Raw genomic sequence first — 9,218 nt, forward strand, 5'->3', positions numbered from 1 at the left:
ACTGACATGAGTTAGAAAATGATGAAAAAATGATAAAATTTAATTTGAAGAGTAAATAGACTCAAACCTGGAAAAAGCAAAATGAAGAGAAATAAAGAAGAGGAAAGAAATGGAACCAGAGGGCTGATTTATAGCTTTTCTGTCTGATGGGCCAAAAGTCCTGTCCTCATCTGGAAAGTCAGAACGGGGGCCCCAGGAACAGGGACATTTCCAGCCTCACCTGAAACTGCAGAAGGGCAGTCTCACAAAAACTTGAGCAAGGTCAGCCTGGACCTGGACCAAATGTTGCCTTCTCCTTGGAGCTCCTTCTGTTCATCCCCACGGCCCTGAGGAACTGCAAGAGCAGACGGTTAACAGCAACAATAAATTGATTCAATGGAGCCCGGGCATGGCTCAGGAACCGAGGGACAGGGCAGGGGAGAGTGAAGCAAGGATTGGTTTCCATCAGAGAGTTCCTACATAAATAACAGATAAAACTATTTCTTTAACAGCTTACTCCCTGAGCCAGCTCATCTAGGAAGAGCATTAATCAGACCAAGAGGAAATGTCTCTTGCCACTGAAAAAGGAAAAGGATTATGTTAAGTGATGACACAGCAGGGGCAGACAAGTCACACTGGAGAAAATGACTGACCTAAACTATCATCCAAATAAATACAGACCAAAGCTATGAACTAATTTTTCTGTTATGATGAGTCTGGGGTTTTTTTCAATAACATGCATATTTATCTTTTATCACAGCGAGATCTTTCTGTTTGTTCAGGAAGCGAGTGGCGTCAGAAATGCGATAGCACATCTCTTCCATCTCCCTTCCCACATGTGCTGTTGCAGAGGAGCAGGATGAAGGGGCTGAGGTCTATCCTTCTTTGGTCTTTCGGTTGGATCCCTGTCCCCATGGCAGTCACTCTGAAGATGCAGATGCAGCAGGACCAGACAGAATCCCCAACTCCTTTCAAGCTGGAATTGTTCAGCCTTCACACAGTGACAATTTTGGCACTGTTGACTGAGGCTGGATCCAAACCAGTGCTAAATCCTGTATTCTGCCATCATCTCCATCAGCCATCCCCTCCTATTCGGTGGCAAAACCCAGAGAGGGGCCCATGTCTCTGTACAATCAGGATGTGGCCTTGGAGGTCAGACATCACTGCCAAGGCTGTGAAGACAGTCTTTATTCTCTCAGGATACTTCCACTCACATTTCTGATGGGATTTAAGTTAAACTGCTACTATTCCCACAAGCTGCATCTTCTGTATTCTGGAGGGCAGGCAGGGAGAGATCTTGGCATCGGTGCTGTTTGACAGCATACAGAGCATGCTTTGATTGATTTATTTGCTGAATACTGTGTTGGTTTTTACCTGGGATATACCGCCCTCAGTCAGTTTTAACCCTGCATAGCACCAGCATAGAGGGTGGATGGTTCCACTGGATAGACTGTGGCCACAGGAGTTTTCTCTCCATGTACATTATCACACCTCTGAGCAGCTGTGGGGTGAGGACTCAGGACTCAGTGTCCTAACAGTTTGCATTCATCCATAGCAAGAGCTCCAGGTTCATATTTTTTATGTTTTTAATTTTTTCTTTCTTTTTTTTTTTTTTTTTTTTTTTTTTGCCAGCAGCAGCTTGGATGAAGAAGGACAGAAGTACTCAGCAAAATTGCCTTTGGTGACCCCTCAGGTTGAGAGCACAGACCTGAAGCATCCCTTATTTGGACCTTACCCTGCCACTTGAGAGGTGGGACCGGCAGGATGCTCAAGTCAAACATGGAAGATCTCCACGGAAAAATATTCAGAACAAAATGATGTCTCACCTCTCATCCCTCCCCCTCCTTGTGATGACATGACTTACTCCTCCCACAGAATAAAGTAAAGGCCATATAATCTGTTATTTTCTTGTTTTAAAATGCTTGTCTGTATGTATGCCTCACAAACCGATAAAGTTTGTGCAACTTAAACAATTGACTACTCAAAATCACACAGTACAATCTGGTCATGGTAGTTTTTTCTCACTCTTTTATGTGACAAAAAATGAAAGCTAAAGGCAAATTAGATTGTACAGATTAAAACACGATAATTTCCTTCAATCCTTCCAATGCTTTATTTTCAAGATAGTGGAAGATTTATTTTCAAGTGCTTGTGGAGACTGGCACATGCAAGGAAATCTGGATAAGTGTTTGTAGTTTACAATGGTCACTTTTACTGCAGGGAATCCAAAATTCTGCAGGACAGTCTTTCTAAATAAGTAGGGCATGTAAACATTAGCACGAACCAGGATTTCTGTCTGTACCTCTCTATTCAGAGGAAATGAATGCCAGTTATTCACTCAGCATATATTCACAGGTTTGCATTCATGAACTATGGAGTTTGTACTCATGGTATTAATTAGCAGATTTTTCCCTTTTGGGGATAACACAGGTCAGGATTTCTCATGCTCAATAACACGTGAAGAAATTAAGCCCCAAAAATCTTATTGTTGGGATAAGATAAATGGGTAACCTCTGTGATGGTACGATTATGAAATAAAATTTCTCTTCCTCTTCTGTTAGTGCACTGCATAACTTTGCATTGCATATCACTGTGATAAAACCAATTACTTATTGGACATCATTTTATTACATTTAATGGACAAGTCTTTAATTTGCCCTTTGAATCTCATAGAGATTTTACCAAGCAATAAATACAGATACTACTAAGCAATAAATGTATCCAGTAAAACTATACTAGAAGTCACAAAAGACCAGAGAACTTCACCAGCAGCTAGAAGAGGCTCTCTAAACACCCATGCCATTACTGTAAAGACGTGATTTCTGACACTCCAGAAGTTATTGTTAGTCAGGGATATTATTCTGTTAGCTGTTTCTTAGTCTTTACAAAGGCATTATGGAAAGAAAAGGTTCCTGCTGTCCTCTCTTCCGTGAGAAGCACCATTGTCTTCCCAATTTGTCTCTTTGCAAGCTGAGGCCTTACACAGGGCATTTTTCACATTTTTTTGTCAACGTTGGTTTTATAAGTTTAAATAAGTTCCTGTCTGCTAAGAGCTTCCAAAGAAGTGTTGGCACTTCACCAATTCAAGAAGCTCACCGTGAAGATTACACACCAGTGGTGCTTATTCAAAACAATGACTTCTGACCACTGCACCAGAAGAAAATACTCTCATTTATTGCCTCGTAATCATGCATGTCTGCAGTGCTAGCTCCACTTTTGCCAACGAGAAGGATGTTCCTTTTGATATTTTACAAATATTTCGGCTAAATCTCCTTAACACTGTGCTGCTCTTTGGCTCGTTAGGTTTGCTTAGGGTTTGTTTTGTTCAAATCTCTTGTTTCAGTTCAGGCTCTAAAGAAAACAAAGGAATATTACTCGCATTGTTAAAGCCAAAAGTAGGGCCATGGAAAAAAAAAAAAATGTTCTTCTTGGAAGAGTTTGGGGATTGGCATTCATGAAACAGCTGGAGATGAAACATACAGCACTAATCCTGTCCAGTTGCTCCTGGTCATGTTGCACATTCAGGAAATTCATAATTAGGTGGTTATACCCCCAGTGTTTCCCCTGCAGCACTCTTTACAACCAGCAGTTTATCTTCTTGTCATTGAAAAAAAAAAACCAAAAAACAACAAAACCCACAACTACAAAGAAAGAAGAGGGGGAGAAAATAGCAGGCATGACTTGAAATATGCTTAATAGCTTCTTCTCCCTGTAAAAAAAGAATAAATCAGATGTTGTCATTTCTGCACATACCAGCAAACTTCTGCTGATCCATTGCCCTTTTCTATCACAGTAGTTTTCCTCTGTGCTGTATCTCCTTCCTCTTCACATTATTTATTTTTCCAGTTAATTTTTTCTTTTCCCTTGCCAGTCATGCACCCGCTTTCCTGTAAAGGGCAGCCACACCTGATAATTTCGAAATAAACGCTTTAATAAGTAAACATTTATTTTTCTTGCCGAGTGGAAGCACTAGATATGGGGGCTTTATTCCTAGCTCCCACCAAAGCTTCTAGTGAATTCCAAAGTAGTTTCTGCTCTTTATTTTGATTTCTCTAGTGGTATCGTGAAAACATTTTACCACACACTGGGAATCTCCGTACTGCATGCTACAAATGATGTTTTGTCAAAAATTCATCTTTGTTTTAAATCATTCAAGGTACAACTTGAAGGATTTTTATTTTTTTCATAGCTGGAGAGCTTTTTGCAAGGCCATACCAAAACATCTATATTCCAGACACAATAATGTATCTTTTAAATCCAGCAGCCTTATCTACCATTAACTACACACATATGCAATATGGAGATTTTTGTGTACAGGGCAATCCATGAAAAATGTTGCAAACTTTGGAATTAAAATGTTACCTGTGACTCAGCAGGTTTGTTCTGCAATAGCAAAGCATTCAATATAAGCCTTTTAAACAATCATGATTACTGATTTTTCCCCAAAGTAACTTGAAAGAACTCAGATAACACTTCTAGTTAAAGTTCAGGAGTTTCCATGCCTGTGATTAGGAAGCTGCACCGTGGCTCAGAAGTCTGGCTCTTCAGAGATAAAAAAAACCCCACAGCAATTTCATAATGCCTACAGTGAATGCACAAATAACTTTAAAACAACAAGAGTCATAAGCCCCTCTGGTGCTGGCAGTTCCAGCCCCTAGATCACGAGATGACCATAAATCCCAAGGAGAGGAGAGGGAAGAGCCAGCCCAGCCTTGCTCCCAACGCTGCTTATCCAGGGGAGCCTTGGCCAAGCTATGTGCACTTGTGGTTTCCTCCTCATTTCAGAATTTTGCTAAATGTGTTTTTAGTCATAAAAGCAGCAAAAATAAACTTAACAATGCCTTTTTTCCTGTCTAGCCATCAGGGAGCATCTCCAAGTCCCTGGCTGACAGTGTGGAAGCAGAAGGCTCAGTGCTTTTGAATGGAGATGCCCAGTCATGCCCATGTACAACTCCTCTCCAAAACAATATGGAAATGAGACAGATTCCTCAAAAGCACTACATATCTGCAATAAACCAAAAATCTTTATACCAGGTGTAAGGGCCCCATGAAAAAAATATCACCAACTTCCAGTGTGGTATCTGAAAAGACAAAGAAAGCACTGAATGATTTAAGAGTTTCACATCAGATTCCTTTCCATCAATGACTTTTCCAAGTGCTTCCTCAAAGCTGCATGGAAATACATCAAGTGCTACTTTGAAAAGCAGTCACGTTTTGAAAATTATTTACCAAGCTGCTAACTTTTCCAGCCTTCAAAGGTGATGCCTGAGATTGTTTATCATCATGAAATAGATACATTATTGAGTCTGGAATATAAATATTTTGGTATGGCCTTGGAAAAACCTCTTCAGCTAACTCTGCCTCAGGCTAGAATGATTTAAGAAATAATGCATATTTTACAATTCTATTACTTTTTTATCTACAATAAATAGCCAGGCTTACCCTCTCCATCATGCCCTGTCACATATGCTATCACACCTAAATTCTACACACTTTAAACCTTTTTTTTTATTTTTATCAAAAAGTTAAGATCTAGAAACATGCCCTAAAAATCAACAAAACCTGGAATTATTTTTTTGTCAAGGGAGGAGCAACTGCAACAAGGAAGGCAATACAGGCAGTGTGCTGTGTCAGCTCCTGCACCCCAGCAGGTCACAACTGTGGAACACAGTGATGTGAAGTGGTGTCTGCATCAGTCCCGAGTCATTCCATGGCTGAGAGGTCAAACACAGCCTGAAATCTCACTTGAAAACTGACCACAGAGCTGATACAGGGATGGAGAAATGATTATAGCCTGTTAAAAAAAACGGGGGGAAAAAAGAGGAAAAAAATAAACAGTAGATTCTTCATAGATTTCTGCTGCTGTTTTTTCTTAGATCTTGAAGATTCATGTGATTTAAACAAATCTAGAAGGGATGGGAAACGAAATAGAATAATTTCTATTGTCCACACAATGATTATATGAGGCTTAATTGATGGGCATTTGTAAATATGCTTTGTGATTTCTGAAAGTTGTTACAGAGGAAAGGTGCCATAAAAATGCCAGTTATAATATAAATCTTATGCCATACACAATAAAGATAAATGTAATAGACATTTAAGAAGGATTGAAAAAATTCTCATACACATATTTCAGATGTTTCTTATTCCTCTCCCCCCACACTATATCAGCTTTAAAAATGGAGTCACAAAATAAGGAGTAAGGTCGCACTCTTCACCAGCTCCTCACCACAGAGCACGCAGTTCTGTTTCCCTGAGTTAAACTCTGTAAGATTTGCAGAGCTGATTCCCAATGCCCACAGCCAGTCTACATTTGGAGCAGGGCACAGCAGTCCCCCTCTCACCTCTGACCCCCAGCCCAGAGCTGTCACCCCCCAGCCACGCTCAGGTCCTTGATGCAGCCAGGCAGCACTACAGCACCTGGGTTTCAGACTCTTGGAATGCCTTCAGCAATCCATTTGCTGTTCACTGGCTCCATTTTTACTACCAACGCTGTTTTACTGTCCCAAAATCACAAATATCCTCAGGGTCTCACAGTCTGTCCATGAGTTTTGTAACTTCCCTGGTCTCTCTCAGCTCTGCTTGCCAGGATGAGGATGGGAAAGGAGCCCAAGGAGCCATGGTCTCCCTGAGCAGACCAACTCTTCTCAGTCCAAGTTGTAAGGCCATGGCTACATGAGCAAAAAACTGGATCTGTGTAGTTCCAAATTTGTTCTCAGCACATTTATCCTGGAGCAGGCGTGCCTGTTGAACTTGTCTGAGTGCATGGTGCAGTTCCTGTCACCATGACACCTTTGTGCTCACCCTGCATCTGCTCTGGGCTTCAACATATAGCTGAGATGGAAGTGAGGCTAGGGGCCTGGTCTGGCATAAAGCTTGGCTGTTCTCAGTTAATCCATCAGAATTTTTAAAATAAACTGGAACTGGCAGAGTTTAGAGCACGTAAATACTTGATCTCATATGGCAGCACTTTTTAATCCTGTCCAAAAAATAAATGTATTCTGTTGTCACACCACTCCCTCTGTCCTTTGGTGTTTTGGTTTTTCTGTAACTATAAAACAGGGATCCCAGCATATCTTTTATGGGATTCATATAAATTCCTCATGAAAGTGTGCACCTACTTAGCAGCAATGCTGAACTGATATTGAACATTTCTTCTGAATGGCGCTAAAATCCTCAAAGATTAAACTGAAAATGCATCAATCCTTCAGAGTGCGGGTGGCATATATTTATATTTAACCTAATCCTGAGATTAACATATTCAAAACAGACTTGGCAGTTCATTATGAGAGAGCTCTAAAAGTACTCTGAAGTATTCAGAATAATCAAGTAAGCACATGCAGTATCAGGGGCCAAGATGGAGTTATTTGGGAAAAGTGCAGTTCTGTCTGGCACAAAGAACATCCAGTGATGACCAGAATGTTAATTGTAACAAATGCTCAAGAGATGCTCGTATCTTACTTTGTATTTCTTGTATGATGCTACATATGGAAAGAGAGAAAGAGTGCTATGATTCTATTCTTATTGGGGAAAGATTTGAGCTTCAGAGAATTTTTAAGTTTTAGTAACTCATCTGCTTTTACAAGCTTGAACTTGATCCTGGAAACTGCTCAGTTCCATTCATCAACTGACTTCGTGACTCCATCTTAGTAATAAAAAAATGACCCCTGAGTACTTTAAACATCATTTATCGAGTCTAAAAGGAGTAAACTCTTGCAATCTGTAAATTATGCAACCAACACTTATGCTTAGAAGTTTTAATCAGGCATTGGAGGAAACACAGTTAAAGTAGCTGATACAAGTGCTACATTTTCAATAGCCAAAAGATATTGTTAAAGAAGGGGAAAACGAGAACTTTTTTTTTTGGTTTTGTGCTAGGTCAATCCAGTGAGCAGGTGTCTTTTCACTTGGGACATGGGTTATGAGAATGAAAGCTAAGCAAGTGAGAGCAGAAAAAATTTTAGGTAAACTTTTGTATAAGCCTATTAACTCCTGGTTGCTTTTGAATACTAACAGACAGTATCAGTGGGATTTCTTTGAAGGGGCTGTGGTTGCAATCACCTGCAGCTAAAAATAAGAGACCACATGATGCCCAGAACACACAGCATGTGGGAAAACCTTGACAGGCCAGGAAAGAGTAGACTAATGGGGTTTGAAATCTGGGATGCAACAAAGTGATCTTTTGCCGTCTCCTGATTAATTACCTTGGCAGAAACAAGCTGCTCAATAAGAATTCTTTGGGTGTAAAATGCAAACCTAAATTCAGACTGCTGTTCAAAGGCAAAGGCAAAAGCTGGGTTAAACCTGTGGTATCTCTGCATCGTTCAGAACAGAGACTGGATTAGGCTGGGCTTTGCTCCCCAAACTGGCTCCAGCTCCAGGGTCTTTGATGACTGATGCAAAGTCTTTGGTAGGAATCTAGGCTTGAGCTATTGCTGCCCCTTGCTGCTGTCTGGTACCTCTGTGCTCTGCCCTCTGCATCAGTGCTGCCAGTCAGGTCAAGGTATTGATCTGGCTGTGTGCCAGCATTCCTAAAAAGGTTTGGGTTTATCTTTTCTGTTCAAACCAGGTATCTCCGTGGCTGGTTTCCAACAGCACCAAAGGCAGGGGTGTGGGCTGCAGCACAGAGGTAGGCATGGATGTAAGAGGAGGACAGATATTTATTAAGCCAGCGTTACTGCCAGGCACTTGCAGCAACATGACTTTGAACCACATCTCGTCCAGACACGTCACATTCCGAATTCCACCAATGGCAGAAAATTCCCCTTCAGTTCATGTGGAAGGAGCTTATGGTTTAGCATAGGAAAAGCTGTATTATTTCCTCTCTTGCCAAATATTTCTGAGCAGCTACAGTGTTCATCCCATTGACAGGTGTGAAACTCTACCTGGTCACTAATCCCTTACCTGCTCCCATGGATAATTAACTGCTAAGCATAAATGTAGCCTGCAGCGTTTTCTGTTGGGAGGAAGCCCAGCTGCTGCAGAATGAAGATCCAGATTTGCTGCAATACCAGGGTTGTATTACCAACCCCACACACCCTGAATCATGTGTCTGCTGCCTCCTTTTTGCTACCCTGATAAGCACATGCATGCACTCACATGCACATGTGCACAAACCAGGCGTGTGGGGTTCAGGAAGGCTTCCTGCATTCAGAGTTAAGTAGCCCAAATGACACCTAATGGAGTTTTCTAGGGCTAAAATGCTTCTGAATGCTTAATAAAACACTGATCTAAGGATC

This window comes from Cyanistes caeruleus, chromosome 10 (assembly GCF_971803275.1).
Source record: "Cyanistes caeruleus chromosome 10, bCyaCae1.hap1.1, whole genome shotgun sequence".
In the NCBI taxonomy this organism is placed as follows: Eukaryota; Metazoa; Chordata; class Aves; order Passeriformes; family Paridae; genus Cyanistes; species Cyanistes caeruleus.